Source organism: Chiloscyllium punctatum, chromosome X, assembly GCF_047496795.1.
Source record: "Chiloscyllium punctatum isolate Juve2018m chromosome X, sChiPun1.3, whole genome shotgun sequence".
Taxonomy (NCBI): Eukaryota; Metazoa; Chordata; class Chondrichthyes; order Orectolobiformes; family Hemiscylliidae; genus Chiloscyllium; species Chiloscyllium punctatum.
The window spans coordinates 19,883,283-19,892,312 of NC_092791.1; positions in this window are offsets into that span (position 1 = coordinate 19,883,283).

Sequence of the window (9,030 nt, forward strand, 5' to 3'; positions counted from 1 at the left end):
GCTAAATGTGCTGTCCAATACCTCCTCAGCATAGCGTATAGATTAGATTAGATTAGATTAGATTACTTACAGTGTCAGGTTACTTGCCTTTAAAAAGTGCAGCAACCCTTCAATAGTCCTTGGTTTTTAAAACAGTCCTTTACCCATTTCAGTCCACAATCAAAAATACAGAAAAGTAAAAACATACAATCTTAACAGTGCCAATTTCAATCTCCTGACTATGGAAAAATTGTTGTAGTGATACAGAAGATGAGAGGCTGTCAGCAATGGCAACAGTTTATGCTGTTAAGACAACTTGACTTCTGCAGCCAGTGCCGCTCATTCATTAGCTTAATGAAAGCACATTGTCTGAAACATTGTTTGGGCATATGCAAAATTTAATATGCTCTCTTCATTGTGTTGTCAATTTTCTAAATACATGGAATTCCTCTTTATCCAATGTGAATCTCCAGCCTCAAACATAACGTAAGTCTTTCATTCTATCTGACCCTGCTGGAATAGTCCAGGTTTAGTCTTTATTTGTACTGAAATCACTGCCAGCTCTGTCAAAGAAAGCATCCCCAGCCAGACTCGAAGACTACCTCCATGCTACCGTCATTAAGTACCAAGACAGAGCTACATGCAGCAATATTAGGAAGAGTGAAGCCATTGGTTTCAGTGTCTGCCTCAGCTCTATCTCCATCCTTCTCCTGAATCACATACTCAGGCTGAATCAGATCGAGCAAAATGTCAGATTTCTCGATTAGGTGAATTCTCAACTTAATTCTACATTGTTTAAACCTCTGCCACTTCCATAATGGCTTCGTGTCCCTCTTAGCCGCATTTGAAATCCTACCTTTCAACGACAAGTCCTCCCCCCATCCTATCTCTGCAACTTTGTGGTTCTTATTTCCCTCCAGTCCTCTGAATGTTTATCTGCATTTTCTACTCTCACTCTTCCCCTTAAAAACTTCTCTTTAAACGCATCATGAGGCAATGGACTCGTTTCTCTCAAAGGCTTAACATCAGTTTTTCCTTCCTCTCTGAAGTGCTATGGGACCTGTTTGGATATTCGAGGCAATGTATGTTGTTCTTTTGTATATTTAACATTCCCATGAAAACAGGATTCAAAGCTCCATTGCAATAATGGCCAATCTTGGCCATTTTGTTGCTATTTTGCTATTTTGTTGAAGGTTGTGCTCAAGGTAAAAGTTAGTAACGTTGATAGAAGGCACTGGAGCAGGGAATGTCTGATGCAGCATCAAGTCACGTAAAACACAAGTTGTCTCCAGAATAAAGTTTGCTCAGTTTTCTCCCAGTAGTGACAGAAGATTCCCTCAATGCAAAACTGTAGGCATATATATATAAAGGACAGAGTTTAGTGCTTCTTAAATCAAACACTCCCAAGTCATCTGGAGCGTGACATTCCTTACTCTGCTCCAATTATGTGTCTGGTCACCATTCCTTGATGCATCAGCATCACTTTTATCCAATTCCACATTTTCATTGCCCCTGAGTTTGATTACTCACTTATAAGGAATTTAATGGATTTCTGTAATGTAGCTACACAATACAATCATTGACTTTTAACATCCTTTAATTTTTTGCCTCCCTGTTTTGTCCATTCATTTTTGTTTGATCAAGACATAAGAGCTAACGCTTGAGGGACTGAGACAGTTTAACACTTGCAACGAGCTGACATCAGAGAACTTAGAGCATTAGTTGTTTTGCTTCTCAGAACATTTACTTTGCTTTGTTGATACCTCGAGACAAATTAGATGTTCAATTGCTGTACACTGCTTTGAGAACACCTCTAACAAATTAGATGATTTTATTTTGTTTTGTTTCTTTCACCCTTATTTTAGCTAAGACAACTTTAACATCACAGCGGGATACAAATTTGCCCACCTTAGATTCTTTCAGAATAAGATCCAGCAAATTGGAGACATTGAAAGGGATGTCAAAAACCTTCAACCCCTCATGATATGTGGAGGGTAAGGTATACCTAGTGTGATGGATCCTGAATGGCAAAATGGTGGTCTTACAATTCTCGAAGGAAAACTACAAAACTGAGGCTAATGAGTTCAACAAAGCTCAGATCCTTACATTCTCAAGTAAATTTCAAAGATGAGAAGAAAATTTGCCTTCCTCAAAAGGGCCCACACTGCTAACTGACAGGGCAGTGAACCTGCACAGTTACTGCCCTTGCTGTTTGAATTCATGTATCACTGGACATCGGAGTGCACCTGGGAAAATTAACAAACAGTGAAATTCACAACTAATCTTGGAGGAACCTGTCTGGGAGAGATCATAGCACAGAAACAGATAAGTGGATATTTTTAAGTGTGGCCTTAAGTAAGTCTGCAGTAGTGAGGAATTAAGGGCTACGGGGAGAACGCTGGCAAGTGGAGCTGAAATGCGCATCAGCCATGATTGAATGGCGGAGTGGACTCGATGGGCCGAATGGACTTACTTCCACTCCTATGTCTTATGGTCTTATGGAGTAGAGTGGGCTCTTTCCTGATTATATGTTTTGTTGTTGAGATGTCTCTTTATTAAACTTAATCAACTTAATAAGCCATAAGTATTAAGTTAGCCGGGAGCAGTATTTTGTAGAGGAATAAGATGGGCTATTTTCTGGGTCTGTAGATTGAAAGAAGCAAAAATGGCCTTGAGTAGAGTGATATGCTCTTTTTGTTGAATGTGGGCATTTAGGGAGAGCTTACGTGTTACTGAGGATTATATCTGCAATAAATGCCATTGCTTGCAAACCCTATCAGATTGAATGATCTGTTGGAGAGACAGTTAGAGGCACTGAGGAATTTACAACAGCAAAGGGATGTGATGGATGCCAGTTATAGGAAGGGAGAAAAGTTACAGATACAGTCACATAAATAGGTTAACTCCAGGAAAGTTAGGAGAGGTAGGCAGTTAGTGCAGGAGTCCTCTGTGACTATTACCATTTCAAACAAGTATGCTGCTTTGGAATATGTAGGGGGTGATGAATTATTGGGGGAACATAGTATGAATAGCCAAGTTTCTGATATTGAGACTGGCTCTAATGTAATGAGGTGTACGTCAGGTTCCAAGAGATTGATTGTGTTTGGGGACTCTCTAGTGTGAGGCACAGACAGACGTTTCTGTGGCCAGCAGTGAAAATTCAGAATGGTATGTTGCCTCCCTGGTGACAGGATGAAGGATGTCTCAGAGAGGGTGTAGAATTTTCTCAAGGGAGACAGGGCCCAGCAGGAGGTCATTGCACACATTGGAACCAATGACATAGGAAGGGAAAAGGTTGAGATTCTGAAGGGAGATTACAGAGAGTTAGGCAGGAATTTAAGAAGGAGGTCCTCAAGAGTAGTAATATTTGGATTACTCCCGGTGCTACGAGCTAGTGAGGGCAGGATTAGGAGGATAGAGCAGATGAATGCATGGCTGAGGAACTGGTTTATGGGAGAAGGATTCACATTTTTGGATCATTGGAATCTCTTTTGGGGTAGAAGTGACCTGTACAAGAAGGACGGATTGCACCTAAACTGGAAGGGGACTAACATACCAGCAGGGAGATTTACAAAAGCTGCTCAGGAGGATTTAAATTAGTAAGGTGTGGTGTGGGACCCAGGGAGATAGTGAGTACGAGATCAATCTGAGACTGGTACAGTTGATAAAAGAGGTAAAAACAATAACTGCAGATGCTGGAAACCAAATTCTGGATTAGTGGTGCTGGAAGAGCACAGCAGTTCAGGCAGCATCCAATGAGCAGCGAAATCGACGTTTCGGGCAAAAGCACTTCATCAGGAATCCTGATGAAGGGCTCTTGCCCGAAACGTCGATTTCGCTGCTCATTGGATGCTGCCTGAACTGCTGTGCTCTTCCAGCACCACTAATCCAGTTGATAAAAGAAGTGAGTCAAACAGTCAGGGTAGGCAGGGACAAAGCAGAGAACAGGGTAGGACTGATAAATTAAACTGCTTTTATTTAATGCAAGAGGCCTAACAGGGAAGGCAGATGAACTCTGGGCATGGTTAGGAACATGGAACTAGGATATCATATCAAGAACAGAAACATGGCTCAGGGATGGACAGGACTGGCAGCTTAATGTTCCAGGATACAAATGTTATGGGAAAGAATAGAAAAGGGGCAGGAGAGGAGGGGAGTTGCATTTTTGAGAAGGGATAGCATTACTGCTGTAGTTAGGGAGGATATTCTTGGGAATATATCCAGGCAAGTTATTTGGATGGAACTGAGAAATAAGAAAGGGATGTCACGTTATTGGGATTGTATTATAGATCCCTGAACAGTCAGAGGGAAATTGAGAAACACATTTGTAAGGAGATCTCAGCTATCTGTCAGAATAACAGGGTGGTTATGGTAGGGGATGTTAACTTTCCAAACATAAACTGGGACTGCCATAGTGTTCAGGGTTTAGATGGAGAGGAATTTGTTAAGTATGTACAAGAAAATGTTCTGATTCAGTATGTGGATGTACCTACTAGAGAAGGTGCAAACCTTGACCTACTCTTGGGAAATAAGGCAGGGCAGGTGACTGAGGTGTCAGTGGGGGAGCACTTTGGGGTCAGCGACCATAATTCAGTTAGATTTAAAATAGTGATGGAAAAGGATAGACCAGATCTAAAAGGTGAAGTTCTAAATTGGAGAAAGGCTAATTTTGACAGTATTAGGCAAGAACTTTCAAACGCTAAGTGGAGGCAGATGTTTGCAGGTAAAGGGACAGCTGGAAAATGGGAAGCCTTCAGAAATGAGATAACAAGAGACCAGAGACAATATATTCCTGTTAGGGTGAAAGGGAAGGTGGTAGGTGTAGGGAATGCTGGATGACGAGAGAAATTGAGGTGTTGGTTAAGAAAAAGAAGGAAGTATATGTCAGGTATAGACAGGATAGATCGAATGAATCCTTAGAAGAGTATAAAGGAGTATACTTGAGGGAAATGTGGAGGGCAAAAAGGGGACATGAGATAGCTTTGGCAAATAGAGTTAAGGAGAATCCAAAGGGTTTTTAAAATACAATAAGGACAAAAGGGTAACTAGGGAGAGAATAGGGCCCCTCAAAGATCAACAAGGTGGCCTTTGTGTGGAGCCGCAAAAGATGGGGGAGATACTAAATGAGTATTTTGCATCAGTGGTTACTGTGGAAAAGGACATGGAAGATATAGAATGTGGGGAAATAGATGGTGACATCTTGAAAAATGTCCATATTACAGAGGAGGAAGTGCTGGATGTCTTGAAACACATAAAAGTGGATAAATCCCCAAGACCTGATCAGGTGTACCCTAAGAACTCTGTGGGAAGCTAGAGAAGTGATTGCTGGGACTCTTGCTGAGATATTTGTATCATCGGTAGTCAAAGGTGAGGTGTCGAAAGACAGTAGGTTGGCTAACATGGTGCCACTGTTTAAGAAGGGCGGTAAGGACAAGCCTGGGAACTATAGACCAGTGAGCCTGACCTCAGTGGTGGGCAAGTTGTTGGAGGGAATCGTGAGGGACAGGATGTACATGCATTTGGAAAGGCAAGGACTGATTAGAGATAGTCAACATGGCTTTGTGCGTGGGAAATCTTGTCTCACAAACTTGATTGAGTTTTTTGAAGAAGGAACAAAGAGGATTGATGAGGGCAGAGCAGTGGACGTGATCTATATGGACATCAGTAAGATTTCCCATGGGAGACTGATTAGCAAGGTTAGATCTCACAAAATACAGGGAGAACTAGCTATTTGGATGCAGAACTGGCTCAAAGGTAGAAGACAGAGGGTGGTGGTGGATGGTTGTTTTTCAGACTGGAGGCCTGTGACCAGTGGAGTGCCACAAGGATCATTGCTGGGTCTACTATTTTCCATCATTTACGTAAATGATTTGGATGCGAGCATAAGAGGTATAGTTAGTACGTTTGCAGATGACACCAAAATTGGAGATGTAGTGCACAGCGAAGAAGGTTATCGCAGATTACAACGGGATCTTGATCAGATGGGCCAGTGAGCTGAGAAGTGGCAGATGGAGTTTAGTTTAGATAAATGTGAGGTGCTGCATTTTGGGAAAGCAAAACTTAGCAGGACTTATACACTTAATGGTAAGATCCTGGAGAGTGTTGCTGAACAAAGAGACCTTGGAGTGCAGGTTCATAGCTCCTTAAAAGTGGAGTCGCAGGTAGATAGGATAGTGAAGGAGGCGTTTGGTATGTTTTACTTTATTGGTCAGAGTATTGAGTACAGGAGTTGGGATGTCATGTTGCAGCTGTACAGGACATTGGTTAGGCCATTGTTGGAATATTGCGGGCAATTCTGGTCTCCTTCTTATCGGAAGGTTGTTGTGAAACTTGAAAGGGTTCAGAAAAGATTTACAAAGATGTTGCCAGGGTTGAAGGATTTGAGCTACAGGGAAAGGTTGAATAGGCTGGGGCTGTTTTCCCTGGAGCGGCAGATGCTGAGGGGTGACCTTATGGAGATTTATAAAATCCTGATGGGTATGGATCAGGTAAATAGATAAAGTCTCTTCCCTGGAATGGGGGAGTGCAGAACTAGGGGGCATAGGTTTAGGGTGAGAGGGGAAAGATATAAAAGAGACCTAAAGGGCAACTTTTACATGCAGAGGGTGGTGTGTGTTTGGAATGAGCTGCCAGAGGAAGTGGTGGAGGCTGGTACAATTACAACATTTAAAAGGCATCTGGGTGGCTGTATAAATAGGAAGGGTTTGGAGGGATATGGGCCGGGTGCTGACAGGTGGGACTAGGTTGGGTTGGGATATCTGGTCAGCATGGACAAGTTGGACCGAAGGGTCTGTTTCCATGCTGTACATCTCTAGGACTCTATGGCGGTGAAGATTTTTAGATCTCAGCATTTGTTCTTCTATCAAAAGCATGTTGTACATTTGCCTGGAAATGTGATGCCCTGAGTGATTGGGAGGATAAATCTGACTAACCTGGTAAATTGACCATAAGGTATAAGAGCAGAATTAAGTGATTCTTGCCCCATACTGTCCTGGCTAATATGTTTCTCAGCCACATTCACCTGCCTTCTCCTTGAAGCCCTTGCAATTTAATCAACTTTTGCTCTGCTCTATTACATTTCAATTGTGAATGTGTAGTGATTGTAACGAGGTCAGCCTGGTGGACCTCATAGAATATGAGTTCTCTGATTGGGGCTGTTAACCTGATCCAATCAGGGAACCCTCACTGACAGATATATACAGAAGTGTCTCACGCAGCATTGCCCTTTGTCGAGAAGGGCACTGCTTGTCACTGGCCAGTCTGGTGTTTCCTTTCTTCCTGGTGGTGGAATATAAATAAAGATTTATGCACTTGTTGTTCTTCACTGTGTCCTACATCTGCACACACACGACATGGGTGCTGGGGAAAGATAAGCACTACTCCTGTTAGGCGGTAGTGTGGGGAAAATTTTTAAAAAAGAAAAAAAAACAGGAATGTCAGACCTCCTGTCACAAATAAAAAATAAACAGGAGTGTCAGAGGGTCTGCTCACTCTGAGAGCTGGTTCTGAGGAAGCTGGGCCAGTGCCAAGTACTATGCACATGTAAATAAAGGGTAACTTGGTGACAGGATACCGGCCTTTGTGGAGTAATGTCAGTGGCAATGACAGAAATAAAGTGCTTCTGAAGAAATTTACTTGTAACAGTTATCTTTGAGTTGGGGTAAACATTTCTGGCATCATGCCGTTATTTGGGAAGCTTGACTCTTTTGACCCTGCTGTTGAAGACTGGGTCTAGTATGTGGAAGGAATGCATTATATTTTTCCAGGCAGATGACACTGGGGCAGATGTAAAGCAATGAGTAATTCTCCTGACAGCTTGTGGACTTGCAGCTTTTTTGATTATTAGGAGCCTAACTTTCCCTGAGGCACCAGACACTAAAACCGTTCAAGAGTTGATGGATTTAGTTCAGGAATATCACGACTCCAAGCCTCCTCTAACTCTGAGGTGCTATAGTTTTTACTCATCAGTTTGAGAACTAGGGGATTCCGTGTTGGGATTTTTGAAAAGGCATGTGACTTTGGTTTAACCCGTAATGAAATGCTGAGAGACCATTTGGTATGTGGGATTAATGATGTAACCATCCAAAAGTCCCTGCAAGCTGAAGCCCAACTTGACTTCAAACAGGCACCACAACTGGCTTTGTCACTGGAGAATGCAGCAAGTGCAGCATATGATTTGCAGGGTATTCCAATGGAAGTGGACACCCTCGCCAGTCTGACTGAACTTGGGGAACACACTTGAGTGAAGACCATTGCACAGCTTCACTCAGGACATATCCTGAACAGAGGGACTCTTGGTCAGCGCACAGCAAAACCCCAAAACAAAGCCAAGCCTCAGTCAAACGGTTAACATGTTCTTCAGAATGTACGCCAGCAAGCCATTATCGTTCCTGCCAGTGTGCAGATTCCAGACAGCAAAAGAGTCCCGGTAGTGGAGTCCCATTCTGAATTGAGTAAGTGAACACATAGGCCGGTATCCTGGAGAATGCACACGCTGGAAAGCACACCTACAAGTAGTTTGGAACAGTTAAGTTGCTTAGCAACATCCAAATCAGAACCAAGCAAAATAATCATCTGGCTAAGTGGTCACCCAGTTCAAATGAAGGTTAATACTGTATCAGTGAGTTCAGAACCTGTCTTTAACGAAATTCACTCTGGAATCCAATCCTTATGTTTGCGTTAGGCCTCAGCTAGACTAAGAATCTATACCGGGGAACCATTACAGATTAAGGGTACAACTTTGGTTCCAGACTCTTATAAGAAGCAGCTTGTTCAGGTCCCACTGATTGTAGGGGAAAGTAAGGACTGCAGATGCTGGAGACTAGAGTTGAGAGTGGGGTGCTAGAAAAGCACAGCAGGTCAGGCAGCATCCGAGGAGGAGGAAAATCGATGTTTCGGGCAAGAGCCCTTCATCAGGAATGAGGCTTGTGAGCTGAGGGAGTGGAGAGATAAATGGGAGAGAGTGGGGCTGAGAGGAAGGTAGCTGAGAGTGCAATAGGGAGATGGAAGTGGGGGTGATGGTGATAGGTCGGAGAGGAAGGTAAAACGGAC